Source organism: Rhincodon typus, chromosome 12, assembly GCF_021869965.1.
Source record: "Rhincodon typus isolate 14 chromosome 12, sRhiTyp1.1, whole genome shotgun sequence".
NCBI lineage: Eukaryota > Metazoa > Chordata > Chondrichthyes > Orectolobiformes > Rhincodontidae > Rhincodon > Rhincodon typus.
The window spans coordinates 48,412,464-48,430,519 of NC_063343.1; the positions used below are offsets into that span (position 1 = coordinate 48,412,464).

Genomic DNA, 18,056 nt, shown 5'->3' on the forward strand with positions numbered 1-18,056 from the left:
GAAGGGTCTAGGCCCGAAACGTCAGCCTCTCTGCTCCTATGATGCTGCTTGGCCTGCTGTGTTCAACCAGCCCTGCACCTTGTTGTCTCGGATTCACCAGCATCTGCAGTTCCTACTATCTCTGATTCATTGTACCAAAGTTGTGATCCTTCTGGTTCAGCTTCAGACAGTTCAGGATGTTGAGAGATAGGAAAAGCAGTTAGAAGCAATAGTTTTGGTCTATTGTATATTCAACAGGAGGAAATTTCTTTCTCCCTGGGACTGGTTTTCAGACAAGCAGTTTGACAACTTAGGGACAGTGGAGGAATCAAAAGAAATAGCAGTGTGGTAGAACTAGTAAGAACAGGTATGTTTTTGGAAGATGTCACTCAGCAGTAACATGCCAATGAGAAATAGAAAACTGAGGATTCAGTGCACCACAGGTAATAGTACAGGAAAGGAAAGATATTGCTTCCTGAAGATTCTTTGGCTATACTTAGATGGATAAGAATAGAACCAGATGAACATAACGTCAGTGACAGTGGACAGAATGCTCTCATCAACTGTTTAAAAGGCTCCATAGATATTGTGAAGAACAACAGAGAGAAGTGTTACCTATGTCACTGTCATACAGGATGTTACCTGTGATTTGAATCAGAGCCATTTCAGAACTGTGACAGTAGGGGAAACTTGATTGAATGGAATCAAACAAGGACTTGTACAAAAGATGGGCATGGATTTGCGATTTTGGAAGGGAGGCTTGAGATGGAAAAGACATTTTTCAAAGACAGAGAGATCAGAATTAGCTTTTTGAGGAGAGGAGTGTGACAGGTGATTTGCAGGAGTGGTGGTTCGAATTGCCAATTATAACAGCAAAAAAATTCATACGTCATATTATATGGCATAAAACTATTAGCTTAAACATTGCTGCAACGAGTCAATGAATGGCATTGCTGTTACTTAAACTGCCCTTTTTATTTCTATGATGTTTTGTGGCAAGTTGCTATAATTAGGAGACCAAACTGTGTCATGCCTGCCGTAATTGGGGATCTAAGTAAACAACTGTGTATCTTTTTAACCAGAGTGAACAAGGAAATGCAAGTTAGAATTTACAATTGAATGTGAATTAAGTGCAGAAAGAGGTGCAATCCAACTGGTTGTACAGATCCGCCTTCTCCAAAACCATGCCCATTGCCCAAGCATTTAAATCCCCCCACCTGCACTATCTCTGCAGCCATGTAATATTCTTCTATTTCTTTATCACTACTTTCCTTGTTACAAAAATATATCAGAATATTGTGGATTCATGATTTTGCATCCATTGATTTTATTGCATAAGGAGCTCCTCCATAAAATTCCAGCATGGACTTTAAACTAGTAAGTGCCCATGCCATAAATATATATTTTGGAAATTAGTCCACATATTGAGTGTGTGATAGTTGCTTGTAAACCTGTGCATCTTCCACCATCATTGCGATTGTGTATTTTTTCTCTGGATCTTTCAGTAATTGCCACAGTACTAGTGATGATTGGAAAATTTGCAGTCTTCTGTGCCTTTTCCATGGTTTATGTCTACACTGTTGAGCTGTATCCAACAATAGTAAGAAATGTGGGAATCGGAACAAGTACAATGGCTTCCAGGCTGGGCAGCATCGTCTCACCTTACATCTTCTATCTTGGTAAGATACATGCTTAACCTTTTAGTTAAGATAATAGCTAAGGAATTTTACATTTTCATTATTATGTGCCATAGACCATCCCCAAATCCATATCATTCATCTACACATGTAAATAAAAAAATAAATGAAGCTGTCAATATGTACAAGATACCCGATTGGAACCACTCCTCACATCCACGTAACTTTCATCCCCTAGCCACCGTGCATTATCCGACTGTCTGAGATCAAGGATGTTATTTGAGTGGACCCATTATCATCATCAAACAGCAAAAGGTGGCAGGGAGGAATTTAAAACCATCATAAGCACTAGAGAAAATGAATGAGTAGATATTATGGGACTAAAATCTGAGAAGTACTCTGGACCTGATCTGCATTCTAGGATCTTAAAAGAAGCTACAGAGATAGATTCAATGTCTGTAATCTTCCAAAATTGCCTAGATTCATTAAAAAAAGTCCATTTCATTCGAAAACTACAAATGCAACACCTCTATGTATGAAAGAAGGGACATAGAGAGCAGAAACTATAAGCTTACTACAGTTATCTTTTCACCCATGGGATGTGGGTGTTGCTGGCTGGGCCAGTGTATATTGACCATCACTAGTTGCCCTTGAGAAGGTGGTGATGAACTGCCTTCATGAACTGCTGCAGTTATACAGTCACATAGCATGGAAACAGATCATTCAGTTCAACCAGTCTGTGCTGAACATAATCCCAAACTATGCTAGTCACACATGTCTGCTCTTGGCCAATATCTCTCCAGACCTTTCCTTATTCACGTAGACCTTGCCTGTTATGAGGGGCTTGGTTAGTTCAGTTGACTCAATGGCTGGTTTGCAATATGTGAGTGATACCAAAAGCGTGATTTCAATACCTGCACCAGTTGAGGTTAACATTCAAGGATTCTCCTTCTCAATCTCTTCCTCATCTGAGGTGTGGCAATCCTCAGGATAAGGTACCACCATTCATCTCTCTCTAATATGATCCAGTAGGGTTATGCCATCTTTACCTTTACTAAGTATACATTAACCAATTAAAACTTATATTGTGGCATTACTTGAGTATTATGAAGTTTTGTTCTGTTTAAACAGTCCTTCATAACGGTCATAACTATGTCTGTAATAAATTAATTTTTTGTTTTAATGAAGAACTGTAGCTCAGGTTGCAGTGGAGTTGTCGGTTGATTCACCGAGCTGACTGGTTTTCAGGCAAACATTATATTTCCCTTCTGAGTGATAACGTCAGTGCTGTGTCGCCTCTGTCGAAGTGCTGTTCTGGAAACAAGACTGCCCACCATGACAGACCAGACCATATAATTTTTTTGCGCTTCACACTTTGTGAAACCTTTCCAAATCTCAGAGAGTGAATCATCTGCCTTCAGAATACAACATTGGTATTCCAGCAAATCCTGTTTTATTAGAAATATTAGAGGAATAACAGCAAGAGAGGAAACTTGGGAATAAAATCAGAAATGGCTGGAAAAACTTAGCAGGTCTGGCAGCATGTATGGAGAGAAAGCAGAGTTAACGTTTGGGTCCGGTGACCCTTCTTCAAAGAGGAGTTAACGTTAACTCTGCTTTCTCTCCACAGATGCTAGGAGACTCGCTGAGATGTTTTCTAGCAATTTCTGATTTGTTTCTGATTTCCAGAATCGACAGTTCTTTGGTTTTCTGCTTAGCACGAAACTTGGGAAGTCTGAAGCCACAGAGGACAAACTATTATCACCCTCTGATATACTTTGATGCATATTCAAGGCTCAGATAGGTTTTTAATCAAGAAGGAAATCAAACTTAATGGGAAAAGGCATGCAAGTGGAGTTGAGGCTTATCATACCCTGATCTCATTGAATGGCAGAGCAGATTCAATAGGCTGAATGACCTACTTCTGCTTCTATATCTTCTGGTCTTATGGTCTGTGGTCTTATATCCTTGTCAATTTCTTAGGATAGACCATAGAGCTGCCCTGGATTGACCAAATTGCAATCCGCAAAAGGGCTATTCCACACTATGGAAACCATAAATCTGTGCATTTCAGGAACTATTTTAAACCTACCCATGTAAAGAAAACTTGTCAATAATTCAACTTTTTCAGTTTATTTATTTATGCTTGAGCCACAAGGAACTGACTGAGATCCCTACTGTCATGACCTTCCCACCATCATAACGCTAGAAGTGGGAATGTTCGCCGATGATTACACAATGTTCAGCATCATTCATGACTCCTCAGATACTGAAGCAGTCCATGTTCAAATGCAACAAGATCTGGACAATATCCATGCTTGGGCTGACAAGTGGCAAGTAACATTCACATCACACAAATGCCAATCTATGACCAATACAAACAAGAGACAATCTAATCACTGTCCCTTGATATTCAATGGTGTGACCATCACTGAATTCTTAATTATCAACATCCTGGGAGTTATCATTGATCAGAAACTCTACTGGACTCACCACATAAATGCAGTGGCTACAAGAGCAGGTCAGAGGCTAGGAATACCGCGGCAAATAATTCAGCTCTTGACTCCCCAAAGCCTGTCCACCATCTACAAGGCACAAATCAGGAGTGTGATAGAATACTCCCCACTTGCTCAGACGGGTGCAGCCCCAACAACACTCAAGAACAAATCCAGGACAACCATCCAGGACAAAGCAGCCCGCTTGATTGGCACTACATCCATAAGCATCCACTCCCTCCTCCACAGACGCTCAGTGGCAGCAGTGTGTACTATCTACAAGATGCACTGCAGAAATCCACCAAAGATCCTCAGACAGCACCTTCCAAACCCATAACCACTTCCACCTAGAAGGACAAGGGCAGCAGACATATAGGAACACCACCACCTCCAAGTTCCCCTCCAAACCACTCACTATCCTGATTTGGAAATATATCGTCGTTCCTTCACTGTTGCTGAGTCAAAATCCTGGAATTCCCTCCCTAATGGCATTGTGGGTCAACCCACAGCTGGTGGACTGCAGCAGTTCAAGAAGGCAGCTCAACACTGCCTTCTCAAGGGCAACTAGGGACGGGCAATAAATGCTGGCCAGCCAGCAACACCTGCATCCCACAAAATGAATTTTAAAAAAGTTAGCCTTTGGCCAGTTTAACTAATAGTATGTGATAAGAAAATTGCTGAGTACATTGAATACAACTAAGGCTATGGTCCCAGCAACATTACAGTGACAATCCTGAGGATTTGTGCTCCAGGAGTAGCTGCAACACTGGCATCTACATTCCCCAACAAAAATCAAAACAAACCAAAGTGGCCAATTTCAAACCCATCAGCAAAGCAATTGAAAGTGTCATCCTTCATGAAGGGGGCAGTGGTATCAAATGTCACTTACCCAGCCTGGTCAACAATGCTCAGTTGGGAATTACAGCTCTAGGATTTGTTGCAGTCCTGGATTAACCATTAACTCAAAAAACTGAGTGAGTAGGGAATGAATGCCCTTGACAATGGAGTCAACTTGGCAAAACTGAACTTAAGGGGAATCAAACATAAGAAAATTTTGTTTGGAGTCACATTTAATACAAAGGAAGATGGTTGTGTCTGTAGCTGTAGGAAGAAGCTGAGGAACTCTTCAAGGCACTTCCCTGGTGTCAACCAACTTCAGCTGCTTCCTCAGTGACATTCCCTCCACATTAAGATCAGCAATAAGGATGTTCACTGGTGATTATGCAGTGTTCAGTCACACTTCCAACTTCTCAAAGATCTTGATCAGGATTAGGCTTATAGTGTTATTCCATATTCGTAACACAGAATGATCAACTCCAACAAGAGGAAGTCTACCTATGCCGCCTTGTCATTCAATGACATTGCTATTGTCAACGCTTCTCTCCCTACCAGAATATCCTGGGAAATGCCAGTATTTTTTATTTAATTGTAAGCTGTACAAATACTATGCTTAGAAGAAGGCATCAGATGCTTGGATATTCTGCAGGAAATAACTCATTTAATGACTCTCTAAAGTTTTCCCACCATTAACAAGACACTTATCAACCAATTGATACAATAATCTCAATTTGCATGTATGGGTGTAGGTTCAATAATACTTAAAAAGGACTAAAACAGAGTGCTGGAGAAACATAGCAGGTCTGGCAGCAGCTGTAGAGAGAAAAAACAGTTATCATTTTGAGTTAAATGACCCTTCATCAGAACTGCCCAGGGCAATGCAGCTTTCTTGATCAGTGTCCTAAAATGTTCAGTTCCTCCACACTGTGTACTCTGGTTGTATCTTCAATAAAGCCCACTGAAGCAACTCAAGAACGCTCCTTCAACAGTGTTGATTTTAGAGTGTTCATGATTGCAGTTACTAAATGTAGGCAGTTGATGATTTATAGCAATTTTCTGATAGTTTATTGACAAGTAGCAGTTTAGATATGGAACTTTAGTTAATTCGGCAAAGAAAATATAACTGGGAATGGTTCATTCATACCAGAGGAGAAATAGGCTGTCAGTGGGGAATGTTTTGGTCTATTAAAGTGGTGGGGCAGCATCCTATTCTGTAGCCACGGTGTCAGGAACTCTTCCCTGGGTCTTCCTCCTGGCTTTCTGGTCCATCTCCCATCTGCCTGATGATGGCTGCTCGATGAAGACTGCTGTCTGGGGACCACCTGCTGAGAACTGCTGTGTACAAGATCTGATTGATGAGAACACCCAATGAGAACTCACCTCTGCCCCCAAGCACTTTTTGTTACGTATTAATTGTCTGAACCCTTTTGATCAATGGTATAGTAGCCAGATTTGTTCTATATAGGTGTCTCAATTCGCCTCCACATTCTAAGCTATGCTGTTGGATGACCATTGGCCCCTTTCCCACCTTCATTTAAAGGTTACTTTCCATTCATTCTAAGAACAAACCTTCTTTCTTTCAAAGTCAATATGCATACAAGAGGGAACATTTGACACCAGATAAACTGATGATGCTAGTTCAATATGCATCATGACGTCTCTGTTTCTTCTAATTCTTCCCTTTGTTTTCATATGCTAGAACTTTGGAATGTTAAGTAATAGCTGTTAAAATATATGCCACACTGCAAATACTATAAAAGTTCAGTTTTTGAGGATTGCCAGTATGAAAGATCTTTTTACACCCTCAACACCTACTATCTAGAAGGACAGGGGCAGCAGGTCTATTAGAGTACCTCCATCTCCAAGCCCACACCATCGTGAAACCTATCACTTGACCTTTTGTTGTTTCAAGGCCAAACCCCTTGAACTTATTTCCAAATACCACTACACAATTCTTGTAGCTGTTCAAGCAGTTGATTTTCTAACTCCACCTTGTCAAGAACAACTTTGGTTGAGCGATACATGTTCACTTTGGCAGTGATGGCCACATTCTGAATAAATAAAAAGACCATTTAAACTGATAGCACTCTTTTTCTTTCGGAGTGGAAGTTGTGGCACCTCACCCCAGAAGAACAGTGAGTTCTAAACTGACCAAAAGTTGAAAAGCCTGCCCCACAGCAATGACAGACCGGGGACTGCCTAAACAAGCTGAGGGTTGGACTTCTGACCCTCAACTGTACAGAAAGTCTCATCCTTGAGAGCTTCTGGGCAATCTGATTAGCTGACAGACCCAAGAGTCCGAGCAGCATCAGGACTCAATAATGGTGCTGCAGAGACTGCAAGGGGACCCCTGGAGATCATCAATTGTGTCTGATCCCAGAGAAGACACAGGCTTTCTTGCTATGAAGGGATTAGGACCCGAGGAGGAGATGAGGTTAGTGGTGACAGTGGATTTTGGAGCTTCGCTGGGCAGAACAAAAGAGGAGGACATCAAGAATTTCAGAGCGAGTTCCTACCCAAGTTTCAGGAGTGGGCAGGAAGGCAGTAATCTGGAGCCTTGATATATTCATGTTCCTCTTGGCTAAGAACAGCAGAATGAGAAGCTGTAAAGTCTAACCTCTTAGTACATTGAAAGACCTTTACTTGCACAAAGTAGACTGCCAGGCCCCCTGCCTCACAACAATGACTGCATTTAAAAGATTGCAAAATAAAGTATTTTGGGCATCATCAGCTTGTAATAATTACAATAATAAAAGCAAATTATTGTAAATGCTGGAGATCTGAAATAAAAATGGAAAGAGGTAGAGAAACTCAGCAGGCCTGACATCATCTGCGGTGACAGAAACAGAATTAATGTTTTACAGTCAATGCTTCTTCTCTGAAACTGAACAGAGTTGGAAAAATCTTGGGTTTTATGGAGTAGGAAACGGGGGTACTGGCAGATAGAGTAGAAGAACATTCAGGCCAGGGAAAGGTTAAGAGTGATTGGAGATCAAAGATGTCATATAGAAAAGAAAAAAGGCACTGTAATGTTTGCACTTTTATTCTTTTCCAGATTCTATAGTAAGGAAAATTTATTGTTTTAAAGTGTAGATTAGAACAAGAAACATTAGTTGAATCTAATAGTAACATGCAAAAGGATCACATTGAACAGCGCTTTTTAAATATGGTTAAAAGGTCAAGTACTGACCCTGTCACATGACCCTATGGTCTGGGAAATATTCCCATCTGACAAAGCCTAGTTCCAAAGCCACCAGAATCTGGAGGTACAAACTTTACTTCTTTCACTTGTCTGCCTCAGCTTTTGCTGCTGTAACCATCACTTCTGATCTCACTATTAAAATTCTTAAAATAATCAAAAATCTCACATGTGACTAAGATTGTAACAAAAATCCATCCCCAAATCGCTGTTGGCCTACATGTTGTGGCAATCTATATCCTGGTTCATGAGTAGTCTATTAACATATGAAGGTGATTTCACTGGGGGAGATTCTGATAATGATCTCTTAGGCTTTTCTCTAATTCAAAACTTTTCTGAAACTAGCATTTACAAGAAATGCTGGCACAATTCAGATGTAGTGGCTCCAAATTTGAAGGTTTGTTTTCAGTTCTACGATTTGTAGCCGCACATCCAATGTGTGATCTGATAAGTTCTCTAGCCATCTCTTTATGATTGAAAAAGACACTCAGTTTGTGTATGTTTACCAGAACAAAGTGGACGTCTGAGAATTGGAGATAATTAGTTCAAATCTCTATATCAGACATACCAAGCATGTTATGTTGCCATGGAGATGGATTGCAAAGAGGATGATTTTTGGCATTTTGCTGTTATTCTGTGTGATTTCTTACCAAAACAGGCAGTTGAAATTGAGTCAGTTTCTGATTAACACAAAGACAGGTAGTGAGAGAATTGGCGAGGAGCTATAAAGCAGCTGGAACCAGGAGCAGAATATTATGAGAAGCCAGGGGTGACCTGATTTGTAGGCGTGAAACAAGAATATAGTGAGACCAGTGCTTGAGCTGGAGATTCCACAATCTTGATGTGCTGAAAGAGAGTTAGAGGATCACCTAGCTGGACGTTAGTGGAAGGATCTGAGGAAATTTCATACCAAAAATCAGTGGGAAACCTTAGGAGAATCAAACTGATTCCTGAAAGTTGTTGCTAAACTCTTGGTCCCAGGAGAAGTGAAATAATCCTCAGGATACTGTAAAATATGGTTGAACTCTTGAGTGGAAGTGAAGTACAGAAAGGAAAGTGATGTGGTGAGGATTTTGAGTTTAAAAGTACAAGTATTTATAAAATATAGTGCAAGGTCAGCGGTACTTCTTTTCATTATCTCTAGCATAGGAAAAATATTTAAAATTTGAAATCTTGCAACTGGGAGTTTAATTTCTTTTGAAAATGACCAGTTTTTATTGAAAACAGAACAACATGTTGTGATGCTAAGTAGTCATTTTGCTTTCTACTGCTTACCTTGCAGCTATTTTTCCTCTTTCATTTCTGACCTTACACAAACACCAGAAGATTCCAACTGTTACGATCCATGCCACGTCTATTGTTGAATGATTTAATGAACTTTTAGGAGCAGCAAATTTCAAATGTCATTGATTGTGATTGAGGTGTTCTCTTTTTAATGGCACTGGACCCTTTTATTTTTCAAATTGCCTTTTAATAGCAATTCCAGCTTTTAATGGAAAGGCTGATTAAGACACACATATACAATGAATGTGGCTGCTGTACCATTCTGCAATTTTTGCAGAGAGGTCTAAAGCTGGCCTATGGACCTTAATTAACTTCTGCAATGGATGAAACCTGTTTCAGGTAATGACCTTGGATAGTTGCAAGGTTTTACTTGCAATGATGCTCCTTGTATTCTAGGCACGGGTCTCTTGCAAGACACCATCCCCAGAACTAATCGTTTTCAATGCAAACATTGAAATAAGTGTGTTTAAGTAAGTGGGTTTGATCTGTTAACTCTTAAACCAAAAATCAGCTGCAAGGCGATCAAATTTGGGAACTAAATATTCTGGGCTATGAGAATTTTAGAAATCATACAGAATCAATTTGGGTGGAGATAGGAAATAACCAAAAGAAGAAAACACTGGTGGGAATAGTCTATAGATGCCCAGAATTTCAGATTTAAAACCATATGAAAGAAGAGCAGGAGTAGCTTACTACACTATTTAATAAGATCTTTTACTTCAATTTCACCCTCCTGCACTATCCCGTTATCCAATAAGTCTTTATTACCCATAAATCTAATGTCTTGACAGGGGCCATAGAGAAAAATTTGGGAATATCAGGTAAAATGTCCAGTGATGACCATCCTGACTTCCAGAATGAAAAGTGAAATTTTCCAACTGTCTTTTGTAATTACTTCCACTCTTTTCTTCTTATCTGGGCTCCGATTAAACATGGATTCTCCATATAAAGACCATATCTTTTTAATTTTCTATATGTTTGATTGTGGCTGAAATGGGAAATAGATTTTTAAATCTGAAACGTAAAAGGAATGGTTACACTTCTAATAAGCAAGTCACTGAAACTCATTGTAAGTTGTGTTTGTACGCTACTTCGTTCAAATGGTAAGAGAGGCTATTGATAGGTGGGCCAGCAGCACAGCGGGAGTGTTTAAAATGTGATTCTGGTAACAACCCATTGTTGAGATAACAAGGTGTAGAGCTGGATGAACACAGCAGGCCAAGCAGCATCAGAGGAGCAGGAAAGCTGACGTTTCGGGTCTGGACCCTTCTTCAGAAATGGAACCCATTGTTGATTGGTTTGTGGAGTTCAGACCAGTTGTAGTTGCCAAAGGTCACCAGCCAGCCAACTACCTGATTGACTCATGGGTAGTTGAACTGTGAGTGTGAATGATTATGACAAAAGTCTTTGGATTGCTGAAAAGGCAGATGATTACTCCCCAGTAAAATACCTAAAGCCTGAAGAATGCTTGGTTATTTTCCCTCATGAGTTGCAGTAGCTGTAGCCTTTAACCACGAACTAAGAGAGTTTACAGTTACCAATCACCTGTGCCTCCTCTGAAGAAGTAAAAGAACCTGGAGAAGACAGATTGAAACTCATAAAATCCAGGCAACAAAAGGATTATCTCAGCTATCCCTGTCAATAGGGACCACTGAGCTGCTTCCCTAGTAATTATCTATCTCTACCATAACATCAATGTGCACGTAGAGGGTAGATGGTTAGAGTTTTAACCAGTAGTTGTATGTCAATAGTTTAGAGGTATTTTAAATCTGTGATTACTATCCCTTTATTTTTAATAAATAGTAGTTTGTGTTCAGTACAAAAACCTGCTCCATGTTTCCTGTTAGCCTGGGTCTATTCAACAAGTAAATTGGATCTTTAAGTACTATGATAATTGTTTTTTTAAGTTTTATGATGACGAGGAAGAGCAGGGCATGGTTTCCAATGCATTATCCCAGTGATGCATGACATCCGTTTTACATCTCTTGCTAACCTATTAATTTTCATCTCAATTTATCAATTTCTTGGCCCTCCTTTGCTGAAATCCAAAATCCTCCTAAATCTCAGACTTACTATTCATTTGCCAACTTGTACCTCGTAGCAATGCAATTTGCTTTGCTTAGGTTTAAGCTCCTTGTTTCAGCTAAACTGAATTACTTTTCAGCGCAATATAAAACTCTGTTATATTTTGGTAACTTTACCAGGAAGTTATTAATTAACACTTTCTGCATAATACTAACCCAAAATAGCCTATAGTTGGTTCCTCAACATTGCTTTAGAAAGCTGTCTGAAAATATCTCAAGAACTTGCCCTCCACCCTAAGACAGCAAAATTGTATTTTTGACTTGTTTTAAGATTAAACACTTACACAATTTTGTCTTCATCTGTTGCATCTGTCTTTGATTTCCCGAGTTAGGTTCTGTCTTGAACTACAACTGAAATTAGAACAACTATAATCAACCAGAAATGTTTACTGCCTCTTGTTGTTTTGTAGCTCCACCAAAACTGGTTCAATGTCTTGATCTTCTGGACTTGTATAGCATTGTTAACATAACTTGAGTATTGCTGAAAAAAGGCACGCTTTTCTGAAGGTTTTCATCTTGCATTCATCAGGACAGTTCAAAAGAAATAACAACATAAAGAGGAAAAAAATGCATGTATACTATATTAGAGAAGCGTGTTGATTGGTTGGCAAGTGGACTCTGAATTTGCCATGGAGAATGCACCAGCTAATTCTGATTGAAGCTAACTGTCAAGTTTTGTTTAAATTTAAAACCAGGCAGCGGCACCCCATTGGTCTGCCATTGCCCTGAAAAATGAACCAATAGATGGTAATTACCCTTTGTTGAGTTGAAATAGGCATAATTTGTAGAAAAGATAACAAGGTGTAGAGCTGGATGAACACAGCAGGCCAAGCAGCACCAGAGGAGGAGGAAACCTGACGTTTCGGGTCTAGACCCTCCTTCAGAAAAGGGTCTAGGCCCGAAACGTCAGCTTTCCTGTTCCTCTGGTGCTGCTTGGCCTGCTGTGTTCATCCAGCTCTACACCTTGTTACCTCAGATTCTCCAGCATCTCCAGTTCCTACTATCTCTGAAATAGTCTGTGTCCAAATTCATCTTTGAAATGGAGCAGTCAAATGAGTTCTCTTTGCATATTTTTCTCATTGAGAAATTGGCTTAGGTGTACTCCAATAATGTCTACATGTTAGAATGCCTTCCATTCCAATCGCTTATGATTGGTCTTATTAGCAAACCCGTAAATAAGACCTGTGCCATTTGTTCAATGTGTAAGTTTGATGCTAAAATAGGATGTACAAAAACCATCCTGTGAGATAACGGCTGCTCTGATCAGATTATTTCTCCTTCTGTATCACGCAAATTCATAAACGGGCCTAAGGCTGAGACTTCTGGGTTTGAAAATTGCCTCCTCTAACTCAGATAATCCTGGAAGAGTAAGGAATCTCAGAGGTTTGGAAAGCAGGTAAAGCTAGCTGTTTTACACTGTTATTATGCTGTTGCAATAGAGTAAAAGCGTGTTAGAAAATTAAACACAATATTACATTGACAATGCAGTCAAAAGCAATTATTGACAATTGTGTTACATGTGTTGTCTATCACTTTAGATTAATGCACTTATTTTCACCTTATAGACAATTTATGTTCTATATTTTCACAGGTATTTATTATGAATTTCTGCCTTTTATTCTGATTGGGTGTGTTATGATTCTGGCAGCAAGTTTGGTCATGCTGCTCCCTGAGACAATCAATGTTCCTCTCCCAGAAGTTATTGACCAGATGCAGAAATTCAAGTAAGTATGCCTTGTCGTTATGATGAAGAAATTTTTTTCTTGATCTTCTGCTTTGAAGAACAACTTACAATCCTAGGGGTGCCATTTCAATTGTCTACCCCTGCAAAATTCATGTGAAAGATCAATGACATGCAGGATCAGATTTTCATCCTAGATATAGTTATGATGACCTGGCAACAGCTAAATCCATAAGATCCTGTCTAAGCGGCGCAGAAACAGACCATTCAACCCAAATGGTACTGCTTTTACTTTATAAAACAGCCTCCTTCCACCTCCCTTCATCCCACCGTATTCATCCAGGCCCTTCAACATAACTTTGTAATTTTTCCTCCCTCCCATTTCTCTGTAGCTTTCACTGAATGCCTCTATGATAAGCGCCTCAACTATTTGAGAGCTATTACACTCTCTAGGTAAAGAGGCTTCTCCCCTTTTAGAAATAAACTGCTGAACATTAGAACATAGTTCTGAGTCAAACATAATGCAGCAGCTAAACTAATCTGGTTCGAATCAAGTAAGCAACTGGTGAGGAATGACGTCAACAACAATGGGGCAACATTTTGGGAAATGGAAACTATAGTCTGATCATTTTGTCTACCCCAATGCCCATCACTTCGAATGCTGTGTCTGACTGGTAGGTCACCTACCAGAGGTGTAAGCACAGAGATTTACAGTCATGAAAAGAGTGATCTGGCAACTGCATGGTGGCTCAGTGGTTAGCACTGCTGCCTCACAATGCCAGGGACCTGGGTTCGATTCCACCTTTGGATGACTGTCTGAATTGTAACTTCATGGACTGGCATTCTCCTCAAACCAGTGATAACTCTGATTCAATGAACTGTGAAGAATCTATAGACAAAAAAACTGCAGATGGTGAAATCCATGGTGGACAAAACAGGAGGCTGGAAGAACACAGCAAGCCAGGCAGTATCTGGAGGAAAGGAGAAGTCAACGTTTCATCTCAGGATGTTGGAGTAAGGGGAGCTGCAGATAAAGGCGGGGGGGTAGCGGAATGGTGTTGATAGGTGGACACTGGTAGTAGGTACAACCTGGTTGGTCGATGGGAAGGATGAATCTGGTTGGTAGCTGGAAGGGACGGTCAGTAGGTGGAATGGAAGGGAGGAGGTGGGGCTGGAAAGGGAGCCGGGGGACAGGTGGGAAGGTTATTTGAAATTAGAGAACTCAATGTTGAGTCCTCCAGGCTGTAGGGGGCCCAGGAGGAAGATAAGGTGTTGTTCCTCAAATTTGTGTTATGAATCACTGTGGCTCTGGAGGAGGCCGAGGATGAACGTGTCTGAGGGGGAGTGGTGGGGTGGTGGGGGTGGAGTTGAAATGAGCGGTGACCAGGAGGTTAGGCTGGCCGTTATGGGCCCGGTGAAGATGCTCGGCGAAATGGTCACTGAGTCTACGATTGGTCTCACCGACGTAGAGGAGAACACATCAGGAGCACCGGAGGCAATAGACCAGGTTGGAGGAGATGCAGATAAAGCTCTGTCTCACCTGGAAGGACGGCTTAGGGCCCTGGATAGAGGTGAGGGAGGTGGTGTGTGGGCAGGTGTTGCATCTTTTACGGTTACAGGGGAAGGCACTGGGCAGGTTGGAGTGGTTGCTGGGGAATGTGGCGCGAACTAAGAAGTGGTGATGGGAATCGTCCTTGTGGAATGCAGGCAGTGGTGGGGAGTGGAAGATGTTCCGGGTAGAGATCCTCTGCAAGTTTGGGAAAGGGAGGCCTTGAGCTGGGAGGAGGGATGAGGAGAGGGAGTGGAGGTGCTGGTGCATTGCAGAGAGGGTTGGGCGAAGAATCCGGAGAGAGAATTAGAGTTTCTGGAGGCATTGAAGGTGGTGTGAGTAAAGTGTCATTTGTTATTGATTGAAAGTATTTTGTTCTTGTGTATCCTGCATAATGAGTTGATATTGATGTTCACTAACAACCTTGAGCTTGTTGAAAGATGTCAGTTCCAAAGGTACGAAGCTTATTTTACCATCTTCCCTGATATTCCAATGTGATTTGTTCAGAACAATCTGTGATACATTGGCAAACTCCATTACTATATCATTGACACTAGAACTTTTCAAATTACTGAAATAAAACCAAGATAGTTAGAAATAAGAAAATGTATGAATCCAGGGAGATACAATGGAAAACTTTTGTACATTGTTTGTGATAGTGCTTAACTTAAGTTATAATAAATTGTGATTTAATTGCAGGTTCATATCTAGGCGTAATCACATTAATCTTGAACCTTTGTATATACGTGGAGTAACTGAAGAAAACAGTATTGTCATCAGAAACAAGGAGGAAATTCAATCCAGCCCTCACAACAGATCAGTAGGAATGAAGTAATGGACAAGAAATCATTTCTTTACAATTTATGCCATAGTCAAATATTATCAACAATGGAAATAACAGTGCAACCAAGATACTCGGGGACCATTGATAATTCAACAGGATACTGCACTATTTTATATTTCCTGCATTTTAACACTTTCATTTGCAATTAAAATTTATAATCATGGGGTTTGTGGTACAATGGTAGTATCCCTACTGCTAGCCAGAAGATCCAAGTTCAAGCCCCATTTGTGTCATAACATTTCTGAGCAGCGTAATTAAAATACCTGCAACAAAAAACCTTGTGACACATTGTGGGCTATTTTATAGGGCTAGTTTTAACCTTTTTTTCTTCATTAGATGTGGGCATCACTGGCTGGACCAAGCATTTATTGCCCATCATTAATTACCCTTGAGAAGATGTGGTGAATTGCCTTCCTAAACTATTTTAGTCCATGGTGGGATAGGTACATTCACAATACTATTAGGAAGAGAGTTCCAGGATTTTCATTTGTTAACAATGAAATGTTGCTGATGATTGTCCATCACACAGGATAGTTTTAAGTCAGGATGGTGTGTGGCTGGAAATGGAGCAATCAGATGCTGATATATGCATATTAAGTGCTGCTGCCCATTTCCTCGAAGGTGGTATAAGTCACCAATTTAGAGGGTGCTGTCAGACAAGGTGAGTTGCTATTGTGCCCCCATTCGATGTTACCACAGATGCTGTGATAGTGTACTTGCAGGGAGTAAATGTTTAAAGTGGTACACAGGATGTTAATCAAATGGGTTGGTTTGTCCAAATAATGTCAGGCTTCATAAGCTGTTGGAGCTGCACCTATTCAGGCAAGGAAAATGTAATCCATCACAGTCCTGGCTTGCGCATTTTAGATAGTAAACAGGGTTTGGGGAGTCAGGAAATGAATACTCATCTCAGAATTCCAAGCCTCTGAATGCTCTTAAAGCTACTATATTTATATGGCTGGTCCTGTGCAATTTCTGGTCAGTGGTAACTCCCAGAAGTTTGCAGTGAGCCATTCAGCTATTGCAGTACTATGCCAAGGGGAAATGTTCTCTCCAATTGGAGATGGTCATTGCCTAGCACTTTGATAACATGATTGTTACTTGTCACTTAGTATCTCAATCCTGGATATGGTCCAGATCTTGCTGCAAATGGACATGGATTGCCTCAGTATATAAGTTATCACAAATGGTGCTGAACTCAATGGTGGACTGGTGTGCGATCATCAGTGAACATTTCCATTTCTGACCTTACAATGAAACAGCTAAAAATGGTTAGCTGAGGATGTACCCCTGAAGAAATCCTGCAGAGATGGCCTGGGACTGAAATGATTTAATCAACAGACCAATGCAATGGGCTAGTTCACTGTGAATAATTAGTTGCAATTTTGAAGTGCCAACCTCATTTACAGCTGGCTGCCACACTGGGACACCAAATGATGTTTGACGCAGCTTGCATTGAACCCCTCAAATTGATTGATTGATTTTAGTGTCACGTGTACCAAAATTCAGTGAAAAGCTTTGTTTATGAGCGGTACAGGCAGATCACGGCAAGCAAAGGATGTACAAATCAAAAAGACTTAGAGGCGTACAGGTTACATTGCAGGTTACATTATTTGAGGCTAGAGTCCATTCAACAGTCTGATAACAGCTGGAAAGAAGCTGTTCCTGAACCTGCTTGTGTGTGTGTTCAGGCTTCTGTATCTTCTGCCTGATGGAAGACGTTGCAGGAGGTCATTACCGGGGCACAATGGGTCTTTGATGATGTTGGCTGCCTTTCTGTGGCAGCGAGTAAATAGAGTCCATGGTTGAAAGGTTGGCTTCTGTGATGGTCTGGGCTGTGCACACAACCTTTTGTGGTTTCTTATTGTCCTGGGCAGAGCAGTTGCCATACCAGGCCATTATGCACCCGGACAGTATGCTTTCAATGGTGCATCTGTAGAAGTTGATGAGGGACCTTATGGACATGCGAAATTTCCTGAGCCACCTGAGGAAGAAGATGCGTTGTTACGCCTTCTTGACTGTTGCATTCAAGCAGGAAGTCCAGGACAGGTCGTTAGTTATGGTCACTCCGAGGAACGTGATGCTCTTCACTCTCTCAGCCTCAGTTCAGTTGATGTAGATAGGGGCATGTTCCTTTTCCTTTCTTTCTGAAGTCGATGATCAGTTCCTAAGTTTTGCTGACATTGAGAGAGAGGTTATCATTGCACCACATCACCAAGCCCTTGATCTCCCTGTTGAATTTTGACTCATCATTGTTAGATATTTGTCCTTCTTTCCTGGCCACGGGAAAGGGACTGGGAGTGGACAAATAGTCAAAGGCGGATAGTCCCCCAGGACAGTAGCTGTCAGATTATTTTTGTGGAACCTTGAGCTGTATTCGTGCTTTTCTGAACTCATCAAAAATTATAGTGGGTGTACCTTGGTTAGAACACATTTGTCCCAATCACACCAGGAATTGAGAGATAGT

The 18,056-nt window shown here is 40.8% G+C and overlaps 1 pseudogene; it reads left to right on the forward strand.

Moving 5' to 3' along the window:
* LOC109931768 overlaps positions 1 to 15,580 on the forward strand; it is a 60,453-nt pseudogene extending 44,873 nt beyond the window's left edge.
* Positions 15,581 to 18,056: the final 2,476 nt, after the last annotated feature.